Source organism: Fukomys damarensis, unplaced genomic scaffold, assembly GCF_012274545.1.
Source record: "Fukomys damarensis isolate Sample0158 unplaced genomic scaffold, DMR_v1.0_HiC HiC_scaffold_37, whole genome shotgun sequence".
Classification (NCBI taxonomy): Eukaryota; Metazoa; Chordata; class Mammalia; order Rodentia; family Bathyergidae; genus Fukomys; species Fukomys damarensis.
In genome coordinates this window covers 31,497,800-31,506,541 of record NW_022900949.1, presented here as the reverse complement: position 1 = coordinate 31,506,541, position 8,742 = coordinate 31,497,800, and positions in this window count along the sequence as shown.

Below are 8,742 nucleotides of genomic sequence, written 5' to 3'. Positions count from 1 at the left end.
AACCAGTGGTATACTAGGAATAATAATCAACACATAGCACTTAGGATTCTCCTGCCTCAGTTGGTCCTGATTATATTATTTCTATTTTTTTAGTTTTCAAGGTTTTATGGCCCAGAACCTGGTGTCTTTGTGAATGTTTCATGTGTACTTGAGGAGAATGTGTTTTCAGCTGTCATTAGGATGGACTTTCCTGTAAATGTCACCTAGGTTAAAGGCAGGAGGTAGCGCTCAACTGTTGAGATCACCTATGTATGTATATCCTTCATCATGTTCTTCTTGTTTTATCAAGTGTTGAAAGTCTACAATTACACTTGATTTGTCTGTTCACTTGTCATATATTATCAGTTTTTGCCTCAAGTATTTTGAAACTCAACTGTGTGTACATATTTAGGGTTTGTGGTTGTCAGCATCCCACTATTGTTCAGATAACTGAAATAAACCAACTCAGGAAAAAAGCACCACTTTGGTTCATAGTTTTGGAGGGTGCAGTATATGTCATGTGGCCCATTGCTTTTCAGGCCTGCAGCAAGGCAGCACATGGTGGTGGAGGGCAGTGAACAGCATAGCAGAACTTTCAGATTGGGATCAGGAGGAAGAGAAGGTGGTCCTACAGCCCCTCTGGAGGGCTGCCCCAATGACCTGAAAGTCCCAGCCAGCCCACCTTTTAGGTTTTCCACCACCAGCCACTAGTGCAGAACTGGTACCCATGCTTCTACAGGATACAGAATAGCAGGATTGTGTAGCAAGTGCTGTGTTTAAGCTCTTCCCATTTACAGCTAATCACTAATGTAGCTGGATGAAAACTTGCTTTTTTTTTTGCTGGTTTATTTATTGCATTTGTTTCTTTTCTACTTCCTCTGCTGCAAATTGAGCTTTTCCTTTGAAATTGTTTATTGACTTATGATTTATATTTCTTTAAAAAGGCATCTTAGTAGTTGTCTTTGGACATACAGTATACATTTTTAAATAACCTTCAATAACCACATTAAATAACCTTCAATTATTATATCACTTCACATGTAATGTTATCATTATAGGATGTTCACCCTTCTTCCTATCTGCCCTGTGTTGTCCTGCATTTTACTGTTATATACATAGTTCACACCCAAACCATTAGTACTGCTTTAAATAGTTACCTTTTAGAGCAGTGAAAAATAAGATATAGTATTTCACCTTCATTTATTCATTTTGTAGACTCATTCTCCTAACCTTTATAAATTTCTTCTGCCTGAAAACTTCCTTTAGTATTCCTCATGGCGGGCCAGGAATTTAGCTCAGGGGTGCTGCCACCTGCCTTTCAAGTGCAAGGACCTGAGTTCAATCTCCAGTACAAAAAAAAAACAACCCACCAAAAACAAAAAAACAAAGTATTCCTCGTAGGGCAGATTTGCTGACAGCAAGCTGTTTTGTTAGTTTGAGAAAACCTTTATTTCTTCTCTACACATGAGGGCTAGTTGCGCTGGATACGGAATACTGGGTGGACAGTATTCTTTCAACACTGAAGTTACGGCTCCACTGCCTTCTTACTTGCCAAGTTTCTATTAGTAGGTTTTTTGAAACTCATCACTCTTTCTCTGTATATAATATGCTTTTTCTTCTCTAGCTGCCTTAAGAGTTTTCTCTTTGGCTTTTGATCGTTTGAGCATGGCATTTGTCTTAGTTACTTTTCTTGGTGCTGAAACAAAATACCCAAAACCCAAAGTTAAAGCGGGAAAGGTTTATTTGGCTCATCGTTTGTACAGGTTTCAGTCCATAGTTAGCTGGCTCCAAGGCAAGGTGTCTTGGCCAACAGGAATTGCAGAGTAGAAACAGTTCAAGGCAGGCAGAAGGCAGCAAAGTAGTGAAGTAGCAACAGCAAGTAACAGTAACAGCCCTCTTTCTGTCCCTTATATTCTACCCTCCTGCACACCCAGGGTGAGCCTTTCCATTATCCACACCCAGAACTATGCCACACTAATCAGAGAACTAATTTAGTAATTACACACTCTTGATCCCAGCGTTAGAAACTTAATCTCAGAATCATACACTCTAAATCCAGCCACATCTGAAAACCCCCACCTGTGACTGCATGAAGTTTTGGGTAGTCATCTAGACATAAGCTATAACAATACTAGGCTGGTGTTTTGGGTATTTATCCTGTTCAGTAATTATTTTCAGAGTTTATTGATATATAGTTTGGTGTCCTTTACTAATTTTGTTAAGTTCTTGGCCATTTAAATGTTTCTTCTGTTCTGATTTCTTTCTTCTGCTCCTGGACCTTGAAGTATGAGTGTATAACAGTGTTTGATATTTTCTCCAAGTAGGAACATTTCGTTTCCTCTTTACATTTTAGTTTGAGCAATTTTGCTAGCCACTTTTCAAGGGGTTTTTTCAGCTGTTTGAAGTCTACTATTTCAGTAATATATACTGCTTGTCAAAAACATTTGTTGGTGTGTTTTCATTTCTAGAATTTACATTTGATTCTTGCTTATGATTTCCATTTATCTGTGAAATAACCTATCTGATTGCAAATGTCTACCTTTTCCATTGGAACATTTACTACATTAATTATATTGTAAATTCTCTGATAGCTTCAAAATTTATGTCATATATGCATCTGGCTCTGATTGCTTTTTGTCCTCTCCATGACTGTCTTTAGCATGCTTTAGTCTGAGCTGTGTGGATTGTCGCAGGAGATATTGAGGTAAATATTTGATATGCTTTGAACTATTTGGCTGCAGGTTTCCTGTAGGGCAGGGGTTAGGGGTTAATAGATTCAGAGGCTTAGTGTGTTAGATGTTTATTACTACTATGGTTACTGAGATTGACATTTGTCATTTGACATTTGTTGTTGCCATAGGAACCAGAGTCTTCAAATTTCCCTGCTAATAACTTGTTCCTTGTTTCTGCTTGGCTTTGAATTTCCCTCTGTGCTCTTCTTCAGAGTGTCTCTTGAGGCTCTCCCAGGTGTGGCCCACTGTTACGTTTTCTCAAAGACTGTTAATGGTAGTGGAGGGTGAGAGCAGTTCAGTGACATTCTGATTTAACCTTGGATTTATGCTCGTACTGGAGTGCAGGTCTGGGGCTGTGGCCTTCACATAATTCTGCATCTTTCCCCTCTTTTTCCCTAACTGCAGTGAGTAATCAACAGCATCCTTGGGTTAAGGGTTTTTAAACCTCTCTCCCTTGCATATTAAGGTTATTTTCACTTTAGATAGTGATAACTAGGTGCTGGCCTGCTTTCTCTTCCTCTAGATGTAGTTGGATTCTACTAGTATTCTCAGGGCTCAGGATCTTTTGGTGGTATACAGAGAGATATGGGTAGTGGATCTGGAATGGCTTAATTGGCTGCTTTCTACCCCATCTCACCCTGAGTTCCAGGTGGTGGAAGTGAGAAGCTCTCTCCCCAATTTCCATCTGCATTGGAGAACCTTAGAAGATTCCTAGTGGAAAAGCCATCCAAAGGTGAAAAGTCTACTGTGATTGCAGCCCCCACAGATTTCACACTAATGCTAGGTAGACCATACTCGGACTTTAGCAGTTCATCTCAGTTTCTGACTTACTCTTCATCTCTGTGGTGGGATTATTAAATGCTTTAGGACTGTATTTCTTCTGGGGAGAGAGAGGCCCCAAAGTGCCTGTCTGTCCTCAGCTATGGCTTCATTCCTGCCAAATTACCTTCAAGCTAAGGCAGGAGAAAGTGTGAAAAGAAAAGGGAAGAAGAGTAGGATTTTTCCCCTCACTGGTGAAAGGATCCATGCTATTAGAGAATATAAATGTTATGATCAAAAAGTACAGTGAACATTTGGTTTAAAAAATTTTGTAACAGTACAAGACATATTGTCATTAATCCTCCTCAAAATAGCACCCTTTGTAGGCTTTTTTTACTTGCTATTCCCTCTTCTAGACTTAAGTGACCACATCATCTGGTGTGCCCATGACCTTCCCAGTTTGAATGCTAAAAATCTTGCAACCTAGGCAGTCCCCAAGTTCCAGGAGAGCAAACAGCACCCCCCGAATGTTGCCTGTAGCTTGTACCCCTGCCCCTGTCACCCCCTCAAGCCATTGCCTAAGTGTCATCCTACAGTGAAGTCTCCTCTGCCCACTGTGTGTAACATGTGAATATGATTCTTGGCTGTCCTAATTACCCTCCCAGATGCTGTCTATAAAGCTAGTTGCTCAGGGACAAAGGAAAAAATGAGACCATGACCTGTCACGTCATCCCAATAATGAATGTAACTTTACTGTATACCTAAAATGTACCAATAAACTCAATGAGGAAAAAAAAAAAGCTAATTGCTGTCTGATGGCTGGTACTTACTAATGAGTTTGTCAATTCTCCTGAGAGTCCCACAAGAACTGGGGTTATCGCGCGGCTTGGTATGCAGTTAGGTGCTCAATTTTTGAACAAACGAACGAATGAATGAATCTCAGGAATGAGTTTGAGCTTTATCTCCAGAAGTAGACCGTACCAAGCCAGGCACACCATGATCTTAGTTAAGCCTTGCCCCCTTCCTTTGTGGAGGAGAAGGACTTCCAGGAAACCAGGAAGGAGGTGCCTGTTGTCTAGTATGTGAGGCTAGGCTGGTGGCAGGATGGCAGGAAGTATTGAATAAATCTTCACTCTCATTAAAACAAAACAAAACAAGACAAAACATTATACCCCTGACTTATTCTATCATTCTTGTTGCTTTCTGAACCAGTTCTGGAAGTCTTCCTTCCTCAGTGTTTTTAGTTGCACCATTGTGGCTGTCTCTTCCTGAATAAATTCAAAACATTTATCATTCATGATCATTTTGACTTTGGAGGAGAGCCAGAAATCACGTGATACTAGAATCAGTGAGTAAGGTGGACGAGGACATATTGTAATGTTTTTATTTGACAGAAATTTCTGTAAACATTTTGAGTTGATTCAGGAAATCAAGACAGCCACAAAAAGATGTGAAAGAAAGCTTCAGAAAGGGAGGAATGGGGGATAGAAAAGAATAGGACCAAAGAAAGACCAGAACCTATCAGGGCAAACAATAAGTGATCTGGGTCCATGTCTTGCATTCAGAGCCCATGGTGGTGAGATGTGAGCCTCAGAGGGTTTGGTGGGCCCATCTTTATGGGCTTTGCTGTTTGTAGCCTACATGGCCTCTCTCTACCTGGGTCAGCTCTCGCTGCAGCCTGAAGCTTTCAGGCAGACCTTCTTCCTTTCTTGAATCTCCCAGTTCCTGAGGTCTCTTTTGAAGCCTTGGTTCTACCCAAGTAGTTTTAAGGACTTCATTCTCAGGGGCTCCTGGCAGGAACTTCAACCCTGCCACACATTTTTGCCTGGCTCCAGCCAGACCTTCCTTTGAAATCTAGGTAGACGCCTGTGTGACCCTCATAACTTCTGCATTCTGCATGCCTGAAAAACCAGCATCAGACAGTGCCATGGCCTGCTGCCAGTGTAAGCAGCAGCCAGGCCACCTTGAGCCACTGCTGTAGCAGCCTTTGCATGCCTGGATGGCTGAGCATGGTGAAATGAATTCTGGGGGACCAATTCCCTAGGCAGCCTTGCCAGGCATTTGGGTTATTTTCTTAAATGAAAGGTTGACATGTTTGTACCCGTGAGCCTGCACAAGGTGAGGTTCTGCTGAATACTGAGATGCCCATAAAATACTTTTCTTCTTGTCCTGGTTCAGAGTACTTGTTTTCTTTTTGACCATGCTGATCTCTTCAGCAACAACACCTGTTTTGCTCTACTCCCCAGCTGTATGAATGATTTCTCTTCTGGCCAGTTTTTCCTCAAATCTTTCTGCTGTGAATTTTGCTTCCACTTTGCACTAGAAATCTGGCTAAAAACAGCCAGCAGTACTCAATAACAGCCTGATGCTTATGCTGCCTTGAAATTTTCTCCATCATGTTAATTAGTCCATGTCCTTAAGCCCAGTCTCACACAGTTTAGAGCATGGACAAAATCTAGACAAATTCTTTGCCAGAATGTAACAGGCAAGGCCTGTGGTACAGTTCCTTAAAGAATTCCCTTGGCCTCTACCACATGCATTTTGGTCATGTGACCTCCAGTCAGACTTGCCCATCAGGTTCTGCTTATAGCATCTTGAGCTTGCTCTAGCTCACTTCTCTAAACTTCCCACAAATGAGTTACAAAGACTTTTGAATCCCCTGGTCAGGTACAGTCACTGCAGTCACCCCATTTCTCTGTTACCTATTTTCTGTATTGGTCAACTTGCCAAAATTTAAGGGAAAAGAATCTAATTTGGCTCATGGTTTCAGAGGTTTCATTCCATGGCTGGCTGATCCAAGGCAGGAGTGTCATGGTGGAAGGGCATGGTGGAGCAAAGCTTCTCACATCATGAAAGCTGGGAGGAAGAGCACAGTGAAAGAGCCTCTTGAGAGGAAAAGGCCAGGGACCCTATAGAGTCCCCAAGAACCTGCTACCACGACCCACTAAGACATACCCAGGAGTGTGCTTTACTGATCCCCTGTGGCTCTAAGTCCAGTCAAGGTGGCAGTCAGGATTAACTGACTCACCAAGACATTTGCCTCTTTCTCTTTTTTAAGAGCTGACAAGTTAATGTTCTTTCTTCCAAAATATCTTTTTTTTGGTACTGGGAATCGAACTCAGGACCTTGTACTAGCAAGGCAGGTGCGGCACCACAGAGCTAAATCCCCAGCTCAGTATTTTCTATCTTAATAATTTTCTTGAATACATTTTTGCAAAATGAGAAAATACCACACAGCACTAGAAAAAAATACTCTATTCTTTCCTAGCAATGGGAGATAATGCCTGTTAACATACTTGCATTGTTGTATTTCAGGATTTCTTTTCTGTGTGTCTGTAATGAGTTTCCCTCAAAGTTGCTTATTGTATACTTCTTGATGCTTGCTTTTCAGCTTTCCCCAAAGAACTCCTGTATACCTTAGAGGGCTTGAGGAGCCTCGGCGAAGGCAAGTATCCAGCTCTTTACAGTCATTGGATGAACTTGGTTTGTAGTAAATCGAAAAGCTTTGGTTATCATGACTATCAAAACAAAACTGGAAAGAACAATTTAAAGGAGTAAAAAGAAAAGATACAATTTGGGATGATTTTGTAGAGCACCGTTATAAATATTTATCAGATTTTAAACATTTTTTTACTTATTTCTGATATTCAGAGCAACTTGTTTCCCTTCTGCGAACTAATGACATATTTTTTAGCAAAACTGTGACAGAAAAATTAGTTACTGTAAATTTTCAAAATATAACAATCATCTGAAATACTTGGTCTGCAGGTAATTGCCTTTTCCATCTTTCACTCCTTCCCTTTCTTCCCTCTTCTTTTTAAAAAATTGTCTGTCTGTCTGTCTGTCTGATCTATCAGTTGGTGCTGGGGATCAAACTCGGGACCTTGCACTTGGGAGGCAGGCGGTGGCACCATTGAGCTAATCCCCTCTTCCCTCTTCTTGTGTCATTTTGCTGCCTTTTCTGTTCCTCTGTTTGTCTTGGATTACTTATAAGAACTTCACCTTTTAGAGAAGCTGAGTTAATAAAAAAGAGGCCAACACCTCTCTCTTAGCAAAATATAATGAGCTTTTCAGTTATACTTGTTTGCATTAAACCAAAGATTTAACTATAGTTAATTGGGAAATTTTTATAAATTGTTTGTAATAGTTACCTGAGCTTTATTTTCTTGGGGAAAAAATAGAGGAATCCTGAAAACACTTTGAGATTATCCAGTTTCTTCCTGTCAGCAGATTTATAGAGTTAATTACTAAGTGTTACCATCTTTGGTATTTTTCTATAAAGATGGCCTTAAAGATCTTCAGCAAATTTTAGGAACTTGGAAAACTCTGACCACAGATCTTGTTGGTGCTAATATTACATCAGTAATAGCTATAAGTATAGTACCATGTTAAATTTTATAATCAACATAATAGGTTGGTTATAAAAATGCTTAAAGCTTGGTATAGGTTTCTGTCGAGCTCCCTGCTATATAAGCCTATGCCAGTTAGTATAATTAAGTTAAGTTCTGTATCTAGAAATCTTGGACTTCATTACATTCAATTACCTAATCTTTGCAGCTGTGAAGAGGGCCTTGGTTCGGAACCCTTAGCTTAGAGAGTGATCCTGTTTTAGATTTTCCTAGGGAATGCTAGTATTCTTTATAACTGATCATCTTTTCAGAGTAGTTGAAAATAAATGATATGCAAATGCTAGTGAAATCTAGGATGAAGTTACTGATGCCGTATTTACAATGTGCTATATTCTCCACTTTTTAAAATAGGAAGCAAACAGATGGTCATTTGATTTGCTTAAGACTATCTAAAGAAATAGACTTGCTGAATAAAAAATTCTAATACTTTTGTACATGAGATAAGTTTCTCAACTAACCTTGACACCATTCTTTTATTCATGGTATCTTTTAATCTCATGGGATCAACTTATTTTATACATTTACAACAGTAACAAAAATGAATTATATTATTTAATGCAATGCAAATAAGGAAAAAAACTCCTGCTGCTTTGACATAGCCTGTGTTCTCAGTCTGGTTAAACAGCTCAGTGTAAGAAGAGATTAGTTGAGCATCCTGCTTACAATTCCTTTTCTCTCTGAGGACATTAGAAATAATTCAGTATCACTCATGAGGAAGGGGGCGCATAATTAAATGCACTATTGGCAACATTTCTAACCACAAGTTGCTCACAGAAACTGCACTATAGACCAATAAATCATTAGTAAGAGTTAAGGGTTTCTTTCCTGGCTTTCCCAAAGGACAGAGACAAAAAAAAAAAAAA